Below are 18,016 nucleotides of genomic sequence, written 5' to 3'. Positions count from 1 at the left end.
AATCTAATAAAACCGTGCACGGATGCGGGTATGACGTCACAAGATTTGTCCCACTGTGCCCTCCACCCTAGTGCTTTTAAGGTGAAGGTTTTAATGTGTTGACTTTTTATTTTCGTCGTCGGCCAGCCACTGTAATCTGCTTCCTTTTTTTTTACTCTCTTCTGTTTATTCCATCTCTCAGTTGTTGTTTTACTTTCTTTTCTTCCTTTTAGTGTTCGTCGCCTTTCCTTCGTTCTCGTGGTCTTTCTTTTCTTTCCGTTTTGTTATGTCTCGTCTGTTTTATTCTCACACTTGCTACATTGTTTTATTACACGACTAGCCATTACAATTGCTACACCAAGAAGAAATGCAGATGATAAACGGATATTCATTGGACAAATATATTATACTAGAACTGACATGTAATTACATTTTCACGCAATTTGGGTGCATAGATTCTGAGAAATCAGTACCCAGAACAACCACCTATGGCCGTAATAACGGCCTCGATACGCCTGGGCATTGAGTCAGACAGAGCTTGGATGGCGTGTACAGGTACAGCTGCCCATGCAGCTTCAACACGATACCTCAGTTCATCAAGAGTAATGACTGGCGTATTGTGACGAGCCAGTTGCTCGGCCACCATTGACTAGACGTTTTCAATTGGTGAGAGATCTGGAGAATGTGCTGGCAAGGGAAGCAGTCGATCATTTTCTGTATCCAGAAAGGCCCGTACAGGACCTGCAACATGCGGTCGTGCAGTATCCTGCTGGAATGTTGGGTTTCGCAGAGGTCTAATGAAGGGTAGAGCCACGGGTCGTATCACGGCTGAAATGTAACGTCCACTGTTCAAAGTGCCGCCAATGCAAACAAGAGGTGACCGAGACGTGTAACCAATGGCACCCCATACCATGACGCCGGGTGATAAGCCAGTATGGCGATGACGAATACACGCTTCCAATGTGCGTTCACCGTGATATCGCCAAACACGGATGCGACAATCATGATGCTGTAAACAGAACCTGGTTTCATCTAAGAAAATAACGTTTCGCCAGTCTTGTACCCAGGTTCGTCGTTGAATACACCATCATAGGCGCTCCTGTCTGTAATGCAGCGTCAAGGGTAACCGCAGCCATGGTCTCGGAGCTGATAGTCCATGCTGCTGCAAACGTCTTCGAACCGTTCGTGCAGATGGTTGTCGCCTTGCAAACGTCCCCATCTGATGACTCAGGGATCGAGACGTGGCTACACGATCCGTTACAGCCATGCAGATATGCCTGTCACTTCGACTGCTAGTGATAAAGAGACCGTTGGGATCCAGCACGGCGTTCCGTATTACCCTCCTGAGCCCACCGATTCCATATTCTGCTAAGTCTTTGGATCTCGACCAACGCGAGCAGCACTGTCGCGATACGATAAACCGCATTCGCGATATGCTACAATCCGATCTTTATCAAAGTCGGAAACGTGATTTTACGTATTTCTCCTCCTTACATGAGGCATCACAACATCGTTTCAGCAGGCAACGCCGGTCAACTGTTGTTTGTATATGCGAAATCGGCTGGAAATGTTCCTCATGCAAGCGCGTTGTAGGTGTCGCCACCGGCGCTAACCTTGTGTGAATGCTATGAAAAGCTAATCATTTGCGTATCACAGCATGTTCTTCCTGTCGCTTAAATTTCGCGTCTGTAGCATGTCACCTTCGTGGTGTAGCAATTTTAATGGCCAGTAGTGCAGTTATGCCTCAGAGGATAGCGCAGCTTAATCAGTCTATGGGGATGTTTGATATAGGTAGCATGTTAAATATATAGAACGATTCCTTGCAAGCTGGATGATATGGTGTGAGAGAAAACTACTCGGTTAACTATTGGCAAACAGTAGTTTGCTTCCTTACAAGGTTTATGCGTTCTCCCTCCATCTTTTCTAAACTGTTTTTTTTTTAATCAATTAAAATTCTATTTGCTGCACAAAATTAGGCAGTATAACTGTTAGTTTGCGCAGTGATTAGCAAATGAGAAAATCTCTTGTCTACTTTGGCGACAAAAGGGAAAACTATTACAAAACATTCTGAGAACAACGGACACTAAGTGAAACCTTGAAAAATAGCTGTTGGTACACAAGTCGGCTCTAGTTGAGATTGCCACTCGGGCAAAGGGTGACTCACTTGGGCGTTGTCCGTGTTGCTTAATAATGGCATCGTAGCTGCAATTACGGCGACTGCTATAAAGATGCAAAGCGGTTGAACATTCATTAGCACGTGAACGGCCAGCGCTGTCATCAGGTCCCCGTCATGTACTTGTCAGCTGGTGTTTATTTTTGCCGGCGGAATTCCTCGAGCCCTTTAATGAGCGTCCACTGCCGGAGCCGTGCTCCTTTTGCTCGTTGCCACTGCTGCCGTGCATGCAAATATTTGCGGCTGCGCCGTGGAAGCAACCTGTTGCTTCCGCGTGCACAACTAGCGCTCGCCCCGGCTACAGCTTGCTTGCCTATGCCGCAAAGCCGAGTCGCTTGCTGCAGATCGGCACCTAGGAGGCGGCAGCTTTGAACGGCAACACTGAATTAACCATTCAGACACGAATTTTTTCACGAGGAACGAAAATATTTCTTTCTGCAGTATTGCTCTTGTGAAGAACACCAGTAACTTTTAGCAATTAATACAGACATACCCATCCATACTTCACCTGATCTCATAAATACTCCAATAATCCGAGGTGGAAACGGTACTCAGAGTTGAAAAATTATATCGCATGCGGTGAAGACGAAGTTTTTGCAGATACAGTTAGAACATAGCCCTAACAAAATTCTGGATAACAGAAAATTTTTCAGAACATTGGATCACAACAATAATGCACCCACTCCACCAAAAAGTAGATACAAGCAACCCAGATAATGACAGAGGTATCTCTCTTGACTCCACATACAAGGTTTTCTCCAGAACCCTATGCAAGAGGACCAAAGAGCAACTAGAGGAAGAATTAGGTGAATACCAAGGAGGCTTCATACCTTGGAGAAGCTGTGCAGAATAGATCATCACTTTAAAAGTAGCCATAGCATATTACAAGAAACGAAGTACCTCTTGTAATAACCTTCGTGCACTTTAAAAAAGCGTATGACTGTATCCATAGACCTTCAGTGTTAAAAATTATATGGAATTTGGAGCTCCATACATACTTAATCAAATTGATATAACTCACTTTTACCAACACTGTATCAAAAGTCAAGTTCACGGGGGACCTCTGAGCCATTCATCATAAAAACAGGTTTAAGACAAGGAGATTACTTGGCACCTCTGCTGTTCATCTGTGCTTTAGAATACGTAATGAGGTAGTGGTGCAAGAGTAATCCAAAGAACATCCAAATTGGAAGACCCAAAGACAACGTAAGTTTAAATTGTCTAGGATTTGCTGATGACCTTGCTCTCTTGTCCAACAGTAGTCAGGAAATCAAACAAGAAGTTGTCTCACTACAGGAAATAGCACAGAAAATTGATCTTTGAAAAAACAGTCATGTTAACTGATCCACAGCTCATAAACAAAATTGCCATAGGAAACCAAGAAATCAAAATTGTAGATAAATTTAAAGGTGTGGGATAAATCATAACATATAATCTCAATGTAAGTGCAATATGGCATAACAGAATAAACAAATTGACTGTAGCACAATATATCACCAAGAACACTTACAACAAAAAAGCCTGTCAATAGCAACACAATTAAAACACTGCAAAACAAGGTTAGCGGAAGAGCTTCTTTGAAGTTTGGAAGGTAGGAGACGAGGTACTGGCAGATTTTAAGCTGTGGGAGCGGGTCGTGAGTCGTGCTTGGGTAGCTCAGTTGGTAGAGCACTTGCCCGTGAAAGGCAAAGGTCCCGAGTTCGAGTCTCGGTCCGGCACACAGTTTTAATCTGCCAGAAAAAAGTTTCATCGCAGCGCACACTCTGCTGCTGAGTGAAAATCTCATTCTGCACTACAAAACAGTCACTTAACCAGAAATAACATACGCAAGTAAAACCATCATCAAAACAACTAACACTGCACAAATAGAGAAAATACTTACAACAGAGGGAAGAATCATCAGAACGTGCATCAACAAATCGTACAAGAAAGCTGGATAGTAGCTACAAATGACAGGCTACAAGGAAATGGAACCGGTAATGAGCACAATCGGCAAGAAACGCATTTCATTTTTCTGACATCTAGTCAGAAGACCAGAGAACAGAATCATCAGGTGAACAATAGAAAAATTGTGGAATAATAAGAGCAACATTAAGTGGATAACAGAAATCAAGGAAGATATTGATAAGCTACAGATTACCTTGGAAGACCGAAGAAACAAAACTGACAAAATGAGGAAACTTGCAGACAAACAAACCATACTGCAAACAAGAATGAAAACACAGACAATAGGAAGGGTGATTTCCGACAGAGAAAGGAGGAGATCCGAGAGAATGAAGTAGTACTGCGCTGACAGGAAACTGAAAAATTCTTTGTATATAGTGGGCTAGTGTGGTCCAATGAAGGCCATAAAATGTAAATAATAATAATAGTAGTAATAGTAATAGTAATAATAATAGTAATAGTAATAATAGTAGTAATAGTAATAATAGTAGTAGTAGTAGTAGTAATAGTAGTAATCTTCGGTTATATTTTTTTTTTATTTTAAATGGGACTAAAATAACTAATTGTGAAATATGCTCTTGTAATAAATAGTCAAATGATCATTCAATAATTATCATGCAAAATAACAATAACAATATTCAATTATATAGTGGAATATAGCGAACCAATTACCCTCGTGTAGTGTGGTGGTCAAGAGCTGCTGCGCACTGCTACATTGACTGGCTGATATTTTCATAGCAATGCCCAACAGTTGGCTGCACTTGAGCGTGATGAACAGGTTGAACATTCACAAATGTGTACCGCAGGTTTCTATTGGGAAAGAATACTTCTGTTGCAGCTAAGGCACAGTGAAAGTTAGAGCCAGATGGTCTGAAGGGGTTAAGTGAGTACTTGCTGTGTCGGGGGAAATGTAATGCGAAGGGAAAGAGCATTGGTTTCACATTAATAATTGGGGATTTGTAAGAGATGTTGAGAAGCTGAAAATACCTAATTGGGGCCATCACTCGTAATATTCTCAATTCTTACTATTTATGAGAGAGGTTAGTCGTAATCGTTAACTGCTGACGCACTTACGTGTTGTGTTTTGTTTGTCTTATTGGCTGTGATGAAAATGGTAGAAGGAAGAAAGTGAAACTAGATATTGGAAAAGAGCATTTGTTGCCTTAAGACAGGGAGTGAGGAGTAACAAGGAGTTGGGGGAGAGGAGGGAGGGAGGGAGAGAAGGAAGGAAGGAATTGAACATGCCTACAATCGATGCTCGCAACACCTCCAAAAGGTCAGCTTCTAAGACTACTGCAGCAACACACTGTGATTAAGTGTACGTTAGTCCGAAAGTTGGTGACGAGAAACTGTGAGTACGTCTTTGTTGATTAAAGACAACGAAAATTAGTGACTTTAGGGATTTGAACCATTTTATATGGTGGTATGTCTTATACTGTACTGATGACTTCATAATAGTAAGTGCCTGCAAAGCAGTGCTTCCTCCAGTTAGGATATCAGTCATATCTACAAAACCCCGCTGCTGGCATAATGGTACGAGCAATATGAGTGACTAAAATATTGAACTGGTTGAAGTTGTGGAAGTAGTGTCTCCTATCCATGTGAAATGCCTTCCTGGTTTTAATCTTAAAGGATCCATTAGACAACAATAGGCTACTTATAATTCTTGCTTATTTTAGTTATGTCGGGTAGGTCCTTATTGATGTTACTAAATGAAACAGTTTGAATGATTCCCGAACTTCTCTATCTTATTGACGAAACTGTTCGTAATGCTGTCAAGTAAACGACTCAAGCCACAACGCTCAACTGATGTAATCTTCGTATATATTAAGAACTGCGCTATAACCAGTCGTATCACACCGCCGAAGAAAAATTACTGAAACTTTCCGTGATTGGAGACATTAGATTACTCCAGTTCGGTTGCCACTGCTTTCTCGTTTCTTTACTGCCTAGACTACGCAGGTGAGACGCTGTGCTCCGCATGAATAAAAGTCCCGGTTTTGAAGAACTGCGTATGTGTGTGTGGTGGTTGGGGGGGGGGGGGGGGGGGGGAGCGAGTCTAAGCTCTCTTGAATGATGGAATGGAACACAGCACTTAGAGATGAAAACTATATAATACTCAGGCTTTAGACAGCACTGGTTTATTCAGATAGCATAGGAGAAGCTGAAAGGTAAGATGGAAAATATCTAAGGGAAAGCTGGTCAATGCCGGTTTCATGTATTACTCATTGAATGGAACTCACGAAGGTGTGGGATATAATTTCGCATATTACCTATGCCACAGTAATCACTTTAGCAAAAAAATCGATTAACCAAATTTTTGCCGATTAGAGTATTCATGCTTCATTCCGAAGTGGCAGAAATATCCTTACAACCTGAGTGTTTCATGGAGGTGAAGAAAATGCGAACAGGGTGTCGTAACCAGGAACAGAATTGAAATAGACATCGTATTCGTAAACATAGCATTTTATTTTGGCGCCCCTTTTCGTCTCCTTCCAGTTTTTTTTATTGTTTTGCGCTGCGTGGTTTTAAAATTTTTTGTTGGGATTGAGATATACTTTGTCGAACGAGAAGTATCAATACACTTGAAGATGAAAGTTTTTTTTGATTGAATCATTGTACCTAACCAGGGCTGTATTATGCACCTTTGCATTTAGCGGCAAGCTCTGTAACGAGTGAAACCTCCAACAACGACTAAGGAACGAATAGCCGAGGAGAAAGAAGACTGAAGTAGTGCTATGAAACGTCCAGTAATGGTTCAGTTGGTAGATTATTGGCTACGAAAGCCAAATGTCCGGTTCAGACACTCTGTAGTACCCACTTCCATTCCTGCCAAAGGTGTAACTTGTGATGACCTCAACCCACAGGAAAAATAATCATCAAAATCTGAACTGTGAAGTCATCCAAAATTCTAGTTGGAAAACCACTCTCTTTGTTATACTTCTCAATTGGTCACGATCTCACTTTGTTTATGAACTGAAAACTCTAATATTCACGAGAAACTGCTCTTGAAATTAACCTGAACCGACAAAATTGTGTATATATTCTCTGAAACTTCAGACATCTAAGACAGTATCTGAAAGGAACTAGAAAAAGTGACAAAGTTTCGTGAATCACACAGAATACTGTTAACAATCGCATGAACACTGGGGGTGTTTCACCATACATCTACCCACTTTTGAGTATAACTAGTGTCTCTTAATACTACGACTCGTAGCAATACAATATCGAAAACTTTTATTACTGGGTAAACAGTCACTACGTGATTTGACAGCTGACATTTATAATTCCCGCTCACGTCAGGAAAAGCACCAATACGGGGAATAGCAGCTTCTACGTTATTGGTCAGAACGTAAGCAATTATGGCAGTCGCCGTAATTTTCTCGCGAAGCCATATTTCGTGACAAAATACTCTTATTAATTACTGTCATATATCTAGTCTCATAACAATACATAAAACTACATAAAATAACTACCATAATTTTGACATGCAAGGAGAATTAGTCCTAATGAGAGGAAGTAGTTCATATTTGGTCTTTCAACAATGACTACCAGGCAACTTTTAATTCACTGATTGTAATTTTATTTTCGTTAGCAGAAAGCAAACTAACTAACAAAGAATTTAATTAAACTGTTTAATTCGAAACGCAAATAAGGTTCCGGCACAGCTGTATCATTAACCCCGTGGTCATTAACAAACCACAAGACGCCAGTATACGAACGTTGTTGACATGTCCTCTCTTTCAAAGTACATGACGTAGACATCGCTCGTTTTTACACTTTATGTCCGTGACTCTCTTGTCCATAATTACACAGTCACATTCATATAGTCTTAGCCACAAATACACAGTTCGTAGAATTGTTCATGTATGTGAAGCACACCGTAAACAATGTCCACTCTGTTCTCGCATTTCAAACTTCGACAACGTCACTGAAAGCCATTTACATTGCACAGTTAATTAGCCTTCACTTTCATGGCTTGATAGAATGTTATAAACAGTTACACCACCCAAAACCAATACCAGCAAAGTTCATTCACATAAAAGCACAGTTCGTGTCGGCCACAACAAAGTAATGTTAGCGGCACTTTAACAGTCCGGCTTATTTGCTCTTAAAGGTCGCTGGCGATGGCATTACATACCGCAGTGGTTAAGAGAATTAACAATCTGATAGTTCGGTATCACTGTCCATGCAATTACGTATGCTTTTCATGAAACACAGTACTATTTTTCCCGTGCACACTTCAGACACCCCATCCACCATCCCGTCTACTATGCAACAACCTTTAGACTCTCGATACCACTATCGCTGTCCCCTGTCTATAGATGTTACATCGTTATCGTAAATTACATAAACCTTTATAAATGTTATTGACATTTTTCACAATTAATAATATTCCAAAAGAGAACTTAACAAACTTTACCACAGGTACAAAGGAAGAAACATATTTATCCATTCGCAAACGAAATAATCACAATTACATCTTTGCATTTAAAAACCAGAGTAGAATGTTACATAATCACAATTACAAATGTCCATATGAACAAAAGAAAAAGAATAGAAATCTAAAGAAAATCACGAAAAAAATGTATATGCGTAATTAGCAATGCCTTCACAAACTATAGCACGCACTACGCCGCAGGGTGGAAGGAAGCTTCCTTCTGACAGTGTCGAACCCTACCTGTGTACACTGGACTCGCATTCGGGAGGACGACGGTTCAATCCCACGTCCGGCCATCCTGATGTAGGTTTTCCGTGATTTCCTTAAATCGCTCCAGGCAAATGCCGGGATGGTTCGTTTCAAAGGGCACGGCCGACTTCCTTCCCCCCCCCCCCCCCCCCCCCCTCCCCGTCCTTCCCTAATCCCATGAGACGGATGACCTCGCTGTCTGGTCTCCTTCCCCAAACCAACCAACAAACCAATCAACCATCTCCCTTCACAGTCCAACAACGTGACCACATAACCACAACATCGTGGCTGTTGGAATTCGCTGGATGTTACACATCTTCAACGTGAACCATTCACTGTTTCTATTTTGCTTCTTTTTTCACAGTTCTGTTAACTTATTCCTGTTTTCATGCTTAATATGTATTCAGGTTTTTACGGGCTATCCTCTAGGCCATCTTAGCAATAAAGCTGGGGGGGGGGGGGGGGGGGGGGGGTTGGGGTGCGATGGGGAGTTTCCCTTCTTAGAAAAAGCGTTTTGGACAGTACGACTAACAGAGACAGACGGACGGACGGACGGACAACAATGTGATCCTACAAGAGTTCACTTTCCACCGATTGTGGTACGGTGCGGTGGAAAGAGATTAGAGAGAATCAACTCTCCTTCCGCCGTGGCTTCAGTTTTTAAAGGGAGGGCAAAACGTTATGGGCGATCTGGTGTCTCCTTAGGTCTTAGTAACGTCACTATTGAGGTGTTACTGTAGTTTCGATGCAACCAGTCAGTACTTTTTACACATTTCGTGACTAAATATTCCTTATTTGCTAAGCAGAGCATATTTCACCAAATTCGCCCATCGTGAAATAATTTTGTACCCTCTGTAGCGCCTTTGCCGCTTGCGGGCGATGCTACACTTAGGAAGACGTCTGTCCGTGGAGCCACTTTGGCAGATTGGCAGCAAAGACGAGGTGGAACCGCAGCATGGATGCCGAATACACGAGCGTTCTCAAGGGGGCTGTTCGACCGCTCTCCATGCAAGATTTATGCGATACAACCGCTGGCGTTATAAAGTCACGTCTTTACTGCTCCGCGTGCCACCCCAGCCGTGAAAACTTAGAGGTCGCAGTGTCTGCCTTTAGCGCCTCACGTGTTTGAGAGATCACGAAAAAATGTTGATCTCGAAGATCTTGCGATTGAAGGGTCTGTTTTACTGTACGTTTATGTGATTAAGTGCGACTGACGGTCCGATCGTAAATGCAGTGAAAGTAGTTCTTAGTTAAAAATAAAATTTGTGATTTAACGGCAGTGGCTCAGAAGCAGCCGAAGTAACCGAAAATGCCGAGCTGTCGTAGGGTGCATTGTCGCCGAAAATGCAAACACTGCTACGCACTTTGCGCTGCGTGGGTTCAGTCATACTACTCGTGAGTTTGAGGGGGGGGGGGGGGGGGGAACCCAAATTTTGCCGCCTCCTAAGAAGAGCGCGTTCCATCTCTCTAATTATCGAAGAAAGTACTGTCAAACGTGCAATAGCGCCTCCAAGTCCCCTTACACAATTCAGAATGACGGAAATCCGTGGCGTTCAGTGACTCCTCACTTCGTAGCGTATCTCACACCGTCGGGAGTCCGTTGTGTATGAGCTCCGTCGTTCATGTAGTTGACGTTTAACAAAAGAACCGAAATATTTTTATTGCGAAGAATTGACATATGTGTATGTAGCGAACATATTGGAGGTTACACACATCAAATCTGCAAGGTTGGGTAAATGTGTCGGTGCCTCCTTGCCACATGTGTCAAAAAGGAACAAATGTCTCTTTAGCGTACTAGCAGAAGTTCTTGAATTATGGCGAGACTCATCCCTCTACCTTCGAACCGTCAAACTGTTACTTGATGTTACTTACACCCGCCAATGCTTGCATCAGACCGTGCAGTGAGGTCTTTCACATTTGACGCACTCTGCATATGTAGGTAAATCTATGGAGCCCTTGTCGTATATGAGTGACGGCAGTTATCGAACAACTTAGACGCGTGCTGATAGGATCGAGACATATTATTACAGTTTTTGAAGTAGTAGACAGACAGCTTAAACGGAAATACTTTGGAAAAAAAAAAGGCAACGTTGTTCTCGCACAACCTTGTTGGGTAATTTAAGCGAAAGATATTGCAAGGAGGCAGTGCAAGAATAATACAGCCTCTAATGTGTGTGTCACACGCTACAGTCATGGGAACAGAGTCACATACTAAGGCGCACACACGGATCAGCCAGGATATTATGACCTTCAGTCTACTAACGATATAAACCCGTCCAGCCGATGGCAGCGTCACCTGGCGTGGAATGACTGCTAGTCAGACACACGCATGATGCATGTAGTATCACTGAGCGCGCTCTGCGTGCACAGAATGGGAAAGGCGCGCCATGTATCTAAGTTTAACCGAAGGCAGATTGTGAGGGCCCAGAGGCTTGGCGTCCAATTACTACAGTAATACTAATTAGTAAGTGATCTCTCTCTGTCGCCTTAATGTTTGTAGTCATCCAGAGAGAACAAGTGTTGGGAACAGCATTCCTTCCATTAGCGTACTTTACCAGATAGCCGAAGTTGTTACAACCAAGTTAGAGGTGAGCAGTGGAGCACCTTATACAAGTGAACATGGGATATTTTGTTCTCAATTGTCAGAAATTAGTCACGCAGGACCAATCAGAATACTTTAGAATTGAAATTTGTCCTGTTTGTTATTTTGGACACTGTTATTGTCAGTGTAAACCGGTGTTTAAATTGGTAAACTTGTGATCGCCGTCTTATATTGCGAAGCGACTCTGGGGGTGAATAAAAGGAAATACATTTGTAGCAGGACTTTAGTGCGGTTGATACAACACATTCTGGGGCATTAAGAAATACTCAGTTTAGTAATGGAGGGAAGGATCTAGATAAGCACTGTGACGACGACGACGACGACGACGACGACGACGAGTGTTGATTATATTAGCCACCACAGTAACATAAATCGGTTTACAAAAGCGTCAAATGAAGTATTGCTCTAGTCAAAGCTCATCAGAAACAAAGCTCCAAGAATGTTTATGTAGTAGTTGGTAATATTACTGGAAAAATAATAAAGACACTAAAAGTTATTTAGGAATAACAGAAGAGAAAAATGTATCGTAGGCACTTTAAGCCTTGTAATTAAAGAAATACACACCTCTTGTGGAAAACAGAGAAGCACAATTAAGTTTAGCTGCAAAGAAAAGCACAACAGACGTAAACAACCAGCAACCGTTTTCCAAGGGGCTTCTGCGTTGGAGGTGGTATGGATGTACGTAACTGACATTTTGGCTGTTGCTCATAAACAAGTCGTGTTATAAGCCTGAAACGTCGCGCATCGTCCGTCTACGTTATGCAATGTTGTTCCGGAGCGTCATGAGTAGGAACGGCATGCGAGACCTTGGTGCAGTTGCTGTAGATGGCTGGAGTGACTAATGCAGGCCACCGCGAAGATGGGGATAAGGGAGGGGGCGCGCCTACTGGTGCGTTCTTTACGGAACCCACGCGCCATCTCTGTCGCCCTGGTAGGCTTCCTGCCAAAGTTGTTACACATCAAGGCTACAGTCTTGATTACTGGAAATCGCAGTAGCGGGGAGATATCAGTTGCGAAGCCTAAATTTTACACTTAACCACTGATATTTATGGTTACACTACCTTCATGCCCTTTAGTGAAAAGCTGTGTACTAGAGCAAGTTATCAAAGAGCAGTCTGTGACACTATCGTTTCCTGTTGACCATTACATGAAGTGTGGATAAGACTGGTATTACATATACATCGCAAGTGCCTTCCCATGCTTTTGGTGAATTGCGGAGGTACACCCTTTTCCATGTGGGAATAATACCCAAGTAGACTGACTGTCGCTAAGCCTCAGTAAAAAACTCGGATTTGTCTAGTTTCCAGTTATGGCTGTAGTTCTTCACAAGTGGGAGAAATTTTAACAGTAAACGTACTGCTGATTCTTAGCATCTACCACCGGCGTCGGGTACAGATGTACGTGACGCGTTCACGCTGACGGAGAAAATCACTGTTGGAAAAGACCGTTGTTCTATAAATTCTACATGTTTAGGATCCCAGATGACGAGCTGTGTACAGGAACCCCTATCGAACGAGGGTTGTCTAAGCGGCCCCCCTTGTAACAGACAGACAGACGCATCGTGAGAGTGTTATTTTTGTACATCTTCCATGCAACTAATTTTATGTGGTGTTCCACCTTAAAATCTCTCCAGACGCATACTTCTAAATTCTTATGGTTGTTTTTAAGATTTTCGCTGACGAGAGGTCGATATGAAACACCGATGGTTTTCCTTTTCGCGTATCTACACGCAACATTTGTATGTGTAAAGAGCGAAAAATTCCTTGTTCCAACCGTTATCCGTTACAGACTGTCCTAAATTTTGCTACAAACTGCTGGTGTTACTACTTCTCTAGACACAACAGTATCATCGTGAATAGCGACTTGGAGCTTTCGAAGTTAACCAACAGGTTATTTGTATATACCGTAAACATCAGCGGTCCTGTAATATTTCTACCTGGGTACTATCAAAGCCTTTTCCTCACCAGACGCTTTCCGTTATTTCAGATGCGTTGGTAATTTCCTTATGACAGCCTTTCAAAGTAAATGTTATCACACTGTACTAGGAGCATCTCTAAACCGTTTATACTGGTATTATGATCATAGAACAGGAAACTGTAAAATATATACACGTAAACTGGTTACAAATTCTTTTGCGAATATGGAGTCTCAGTCTTTCTCTTTCTCTTTCATTGCTTTTGTTCTAGTATGCAGTTCAGCCACACGAGCGCAGCATATGTAGTACATCCATGGTTTCAGATGATCCATCCTATCTTAGCTTTGTATATTTGATTCACGAATGAAGAAATGCGCTTAAGTTTAGTCAGTGTCACAGGACGACACTACAGGTCGAAAATACACAATCTAACCAAAAGTATCCGGATATTAGTGGACAGTACTGTTGGGTGTGTCCACACTTAACCTTTATGACGGCTTGAACTCTGCTAGAGACATTTTCACTCAGGTATCTGAATGTCTGTGGAGAAATGGCAGCTCATTCTTCCTCAGAAGCCGAAACAAAAGAAGACTGATTGGACGCTGGGGTCTTGAGCGGAGGTGCCAGAGGTATTCCATTGGGTTCAGACCGGGACTCAGGCAGTTCAGCCCGTTTCAGAAATGTTATCGTCCACAAACCGTGGCCTCGCAGATGCTGCTTTATGGCAGAGTGCGTTGTCATGCTGATAACGAAAGTCATCGCCTCCGGACTGTTTCTCTACAACACACTGTGCTGTAAAATGTAGTTTTACCCTTCAGCATAGAGTTTTTCTCAAGTGCAATAAGGGGACCAAACCGTTATCGCGAAGAAACCCCCTCACACCGCAAAACTACCGCCATTGTGCTTCAGTGCTAGCGCTGCTCATAATGGCGCGTAACGTTCTCCAGGCTTTCGCCAAACTCAAACTCCTCCATCGGATTGCCACAGGGTATATCGTGATTCATCATTCCAAATCACTAGCTTCCAGTCATCCACTGCCCAGTGGCATCGCTTTTTATACCACCACAAGCGTCACTTAATACTGAAATCTGGCTTTTGAGGAGCTGCTCGCCCATTGACGTAATTCTTTTTAATTGTGATTCCTTCCGCCAGTTTCATGCGATGTGTTAAAACAGCCTTCCGCTATACTTGACGGTCCCTGCCCGTCAGCATGTCTGCCTGGTCTTGGCTTCAGTCTCATATGCAGCAGTCGACCAGTTCAGCTTTAGAGGGGTTGAAATGTCCCTGATGGATTTGTTACTCAGGTGATATCCAATGAATAGCCCACGTTCGAAGTGACTGAGCTCTCCCGACCGATCCATCCTGCTGTTTCTCCTTCTCTGCTGACAACGCAATGCTTTTATAGTGGTGAGTCCGTCTTTCGTTGACATCTAGTGGTCAGTCGCTCATTTCATAGGGGTGTCTGGATATTTGTGGTGAGATATCTTGGATTCGCTGCTCCTCACTATACGCCATAATTTATATGCAAAATGTCAAATTAGAAAGAGAGTAGTTTCAGAGGTATGGGGGACGCTCTTTATTTGTCCGGAATTCGCTATGTGGGCTACGAGGGTGGTTTGAAAAGTTCTGCCGACCGTTGTGGCCGAGCGGTTCTAGGCGCTTCAGTCCGGAACCGCGCTGCTGCCACGGTCGCACGTTCGAATCCTGCCTCGGGCATGGATGTGTGTGATGTTAGGTTTTAGTAGTTCTAAGTTCTAGGGGGACTGATGACCTCAAATGTTAAGACCTATAGTACTTAAAGCCATTTTGAGAAGTTCTCGAAATCACCACGAGAGGTCAGCGCTAGCGCAACGAGTTGTTCACGTGATATTCATTGGACTGTTGCCTATGCTCTTGGAAGAGAGCTGTGGCGGTGACGTGGCTCTCTTGTTGTTCCCGCATAGTGATTTACGAAAATCGAAAAAATCGAGATTCGAGCAGTGGTTAAGTACTTGGTAAAGAAAGGTATGAAAGCAAAGGACGTTCATGCCGATTTCCAGAATGCACTGGGGGACTCTGCTCCTTCATATTCAACTGTTGCTGAGTGGAGAAATGAATTTAAATTTGGTCGGGAGAGCGTATATAATGGTCCTCGTGGTCGGCCAAGATTTCTCACTACTCCAGAAATCATTGCAGAAGTGCACAAAATGGACATAAAGGAACGCCGATTGAAAGTGCGTGAAATTGCTGACGCTTGACAGATATAATCTGAATGGGTATATTACATTTTAACTGAAGAATTAGAAATGGATAAATTACTTGCAAGATGGGTGCCGTCGCCATGGTAAAATTACACGAACTAGTATGAATTGTTTTCACACCCGCCCTATTCGCCTGATATGGCTCCGTCAGACTTCCATCTCTTCCCAAAACTGAAAATTTCTCTTGGTGTGCGAAGATTCATTTCAAACGAACATCTGATAGCTGGAGTTGACAACTAATTTGCAGACTTGGAGGAAACTTATTTTCGAGATGGAATCAAGGCACTGGAACATCGTTGGACCAAGTGCATTGATCTACAAGGAGACTACATTGAAAAACAAAAAAAAGTTTCAGTGATGTAACTACTTTTTTCCTGTTCCGCTCCGAGAACTTTTCAAACCACCCTAGTAGTTCTCAGGTAGGAGGAAACAGTACAGAGTACATTTTCAAGGCCAAGACTATCACATCAAACGATAAGAATCTGGAGTTTATATTTCACTCCGCACTGGAGTCGGCGCTGTGTTACGGCGCTGTGTTAAACTTCTTGCCAGAATGAAACAGCGCACCCTCCGCTGTAGAGTGAAAGACAATTCTGGAACCAACCTCTCGGTTATGTCTAAGACATTTCTCCGTACTATTCTTTCTTCGAGAAGTGCTATTCCAGCAAGATGTACAGCAGAGATTCTCGTACGATAGCAGCGAGAAGCTGCCTGGTTGAGCGTGAGGCTGCGAGACCAAGTCATTCCTGGATATGTTATTTCCCGCCAAAGACATGCCAAAGCCGCCCTGCTTCCACCACAGTCACAATACAGAAACTAGTTCTTTTCAGACGTAAAATAACTATATAAATTTAAAATGTTGTAGCGCCCCAAGACACACTTAAATGCTGAAATAGTTGCCCTTAATTGCATATTCAACTCAAATGGAAATATTGAAGGGGCGGCGGAAGGAAGTGCTAACCCACTAGAGTATTTTGTTATTACATACATCAACACAAAGGACAACTTACTAGACAAATGCTTCCCAGCGTTACACGTGGAACTGATTGTTACTTCCAAGTGGTTCATTGGGAAATAAATCAGGTATTTGGTTTGATCGACAGTTGTGTTTATGTACCAACTAGCTCCGCAGATGACGAAGAGACTGAAGAAATGTATGAGGTGGTAAAAGAAATTATTTAGATAGTTAACTGAGAGGAAAATTTGTGATGGGGGACTGGAATTCGATAGTAGGAAAAGGAAGAGAAGGATAAATAGCAGGTGAATATGGACTGGGGGAAAGGAATGAAAGAGGAAGCCGCCTGGTAGAATTTTGCATAGAGCATAACTTAATCATAGCTAACACCTCGTTCAAGAACCAGGAAAGAAGGTTGTATACATGGAAGAGACCTGGAGACACTGGAACGTTTCAGATAATTTAAATAATAGTAAAAGAGAGTTTGGGGAATCAGATTTTAAATTGTAAGATATTTCCTGGGACAGATGGACTCTTGCCACAATGTATTGGTTATAAACTGAAGGTTAAAGCTCAAGTAACTGCAAAGAGACAGCAATTTAAGTTGAAATAACCAGAGGTTGTTGAGAGAGTTTCAGAGGGAGCATTAGGCAACGAATGGCTAGAACAGTCGAAGGCACACAGTAGAAGTCAAAGGCGTAGCTTTAGGAGATGAAATAGTGAAGGAAGCAGAGATCAAGTAGGTAAAATGACCAGGCCTAGTGGGAATCCTTGGATAACACAGGAGATATTAAATTTAGATGATGAAAGGGGAAAATTTAAAAATGCAGGAAATGAAGCGCTTGAACGGAATACAGTGTCTAAAAAATGAGATGGATAAGAATTGCAAAATGGCCAAGCAGTAATGGCTATAAGGCAAATGTAAGGATTTCAAAGCATATTTCACAAGGGCAATACAGATACCGCCTACACGAATATTAAAGAGATATTTGGAGAAAACAGAAGCAGCTATATGAATAGCAAGAGCTCAGATGGGAAAGCAATCCTAAACAAAGAAGGTAAAGCTTAAAGGGTGAAGGAGTATGTAGAGGGTTTATACTAGAGAGATGAACTTGAAAGCAGTATTTTGGAAAGGGAAGAGTACGTAGACGAGTTGGGAGTTATGATACTGCGAGAAGATTCGACAGAGCACTGAAAGCCAACCTTGGGGGAACCAGCCTTGACAAAACTGTCATGTAGTGAGCAAGATGCATAAGACAGGCGAAATACCCTCAGACTTCAAGAAGAATGTAATAATTCCAGTTACACAGAAATCAGGGGCTGACAGGTGGAATATTACCGAACTATCAGTTTAAGAAGTCAAAGCTGAAAAATACTGACACCAATAAAATACTGACACCAATACTACCGAAGAAAAGAAAAAATTGATAGAAGCCGACCTCGGGCAAGATCAGATTGTATTTCAGAAAAATGTAGGGAAACACGAAGCGATACTGACCCTACGACATACTTTAGAGG

The 18,016-nt window shown here is 42.5% G+C and overlaps 1 protein-coding gene and 1 non-coding gene across 13 annotated transcripts in view; both read left to right on the top strand.

Moving 5' to 3' along the window:
- LOC126352059 (serine/threonine-protein kinase 3) overlaps window positions 1-18,016 on the top strand; it is a 309,100-nt gene that overhangs the window by 231,037 nt on the left and 60,047 nt on the right. The gene's annotated exons all lie outside the window — the stretch shown is intronic.
- Trnas-uga (transfer RNA serine (anticodon UGA)) lies at window positions 3,797-3,871 on the top strand. Its single transcript has one exon. It is a non-coding gene; the product is annotated as a tRNA-Ser (tRNA).

This window comes from Schistocerca gregaria, chromosome 1, assembly GCF_023897955.1.
Source record: "Schistocerca gregaria isolate iqSchGreg1 chromosome 1, iqSchGreg1.2, whole genome shotgun sequence".
Classification (NCBI taxonomy): domain Eukaryota; kingdom Metazoa; phylum Arthropoda; class Insecta; order Orthoptera; family Acrididae; genus Schistocerca; species Schistocerca gregaria.
This window is presented reverse-complemented; position numbering and strand designations above follow the sequence as displayed.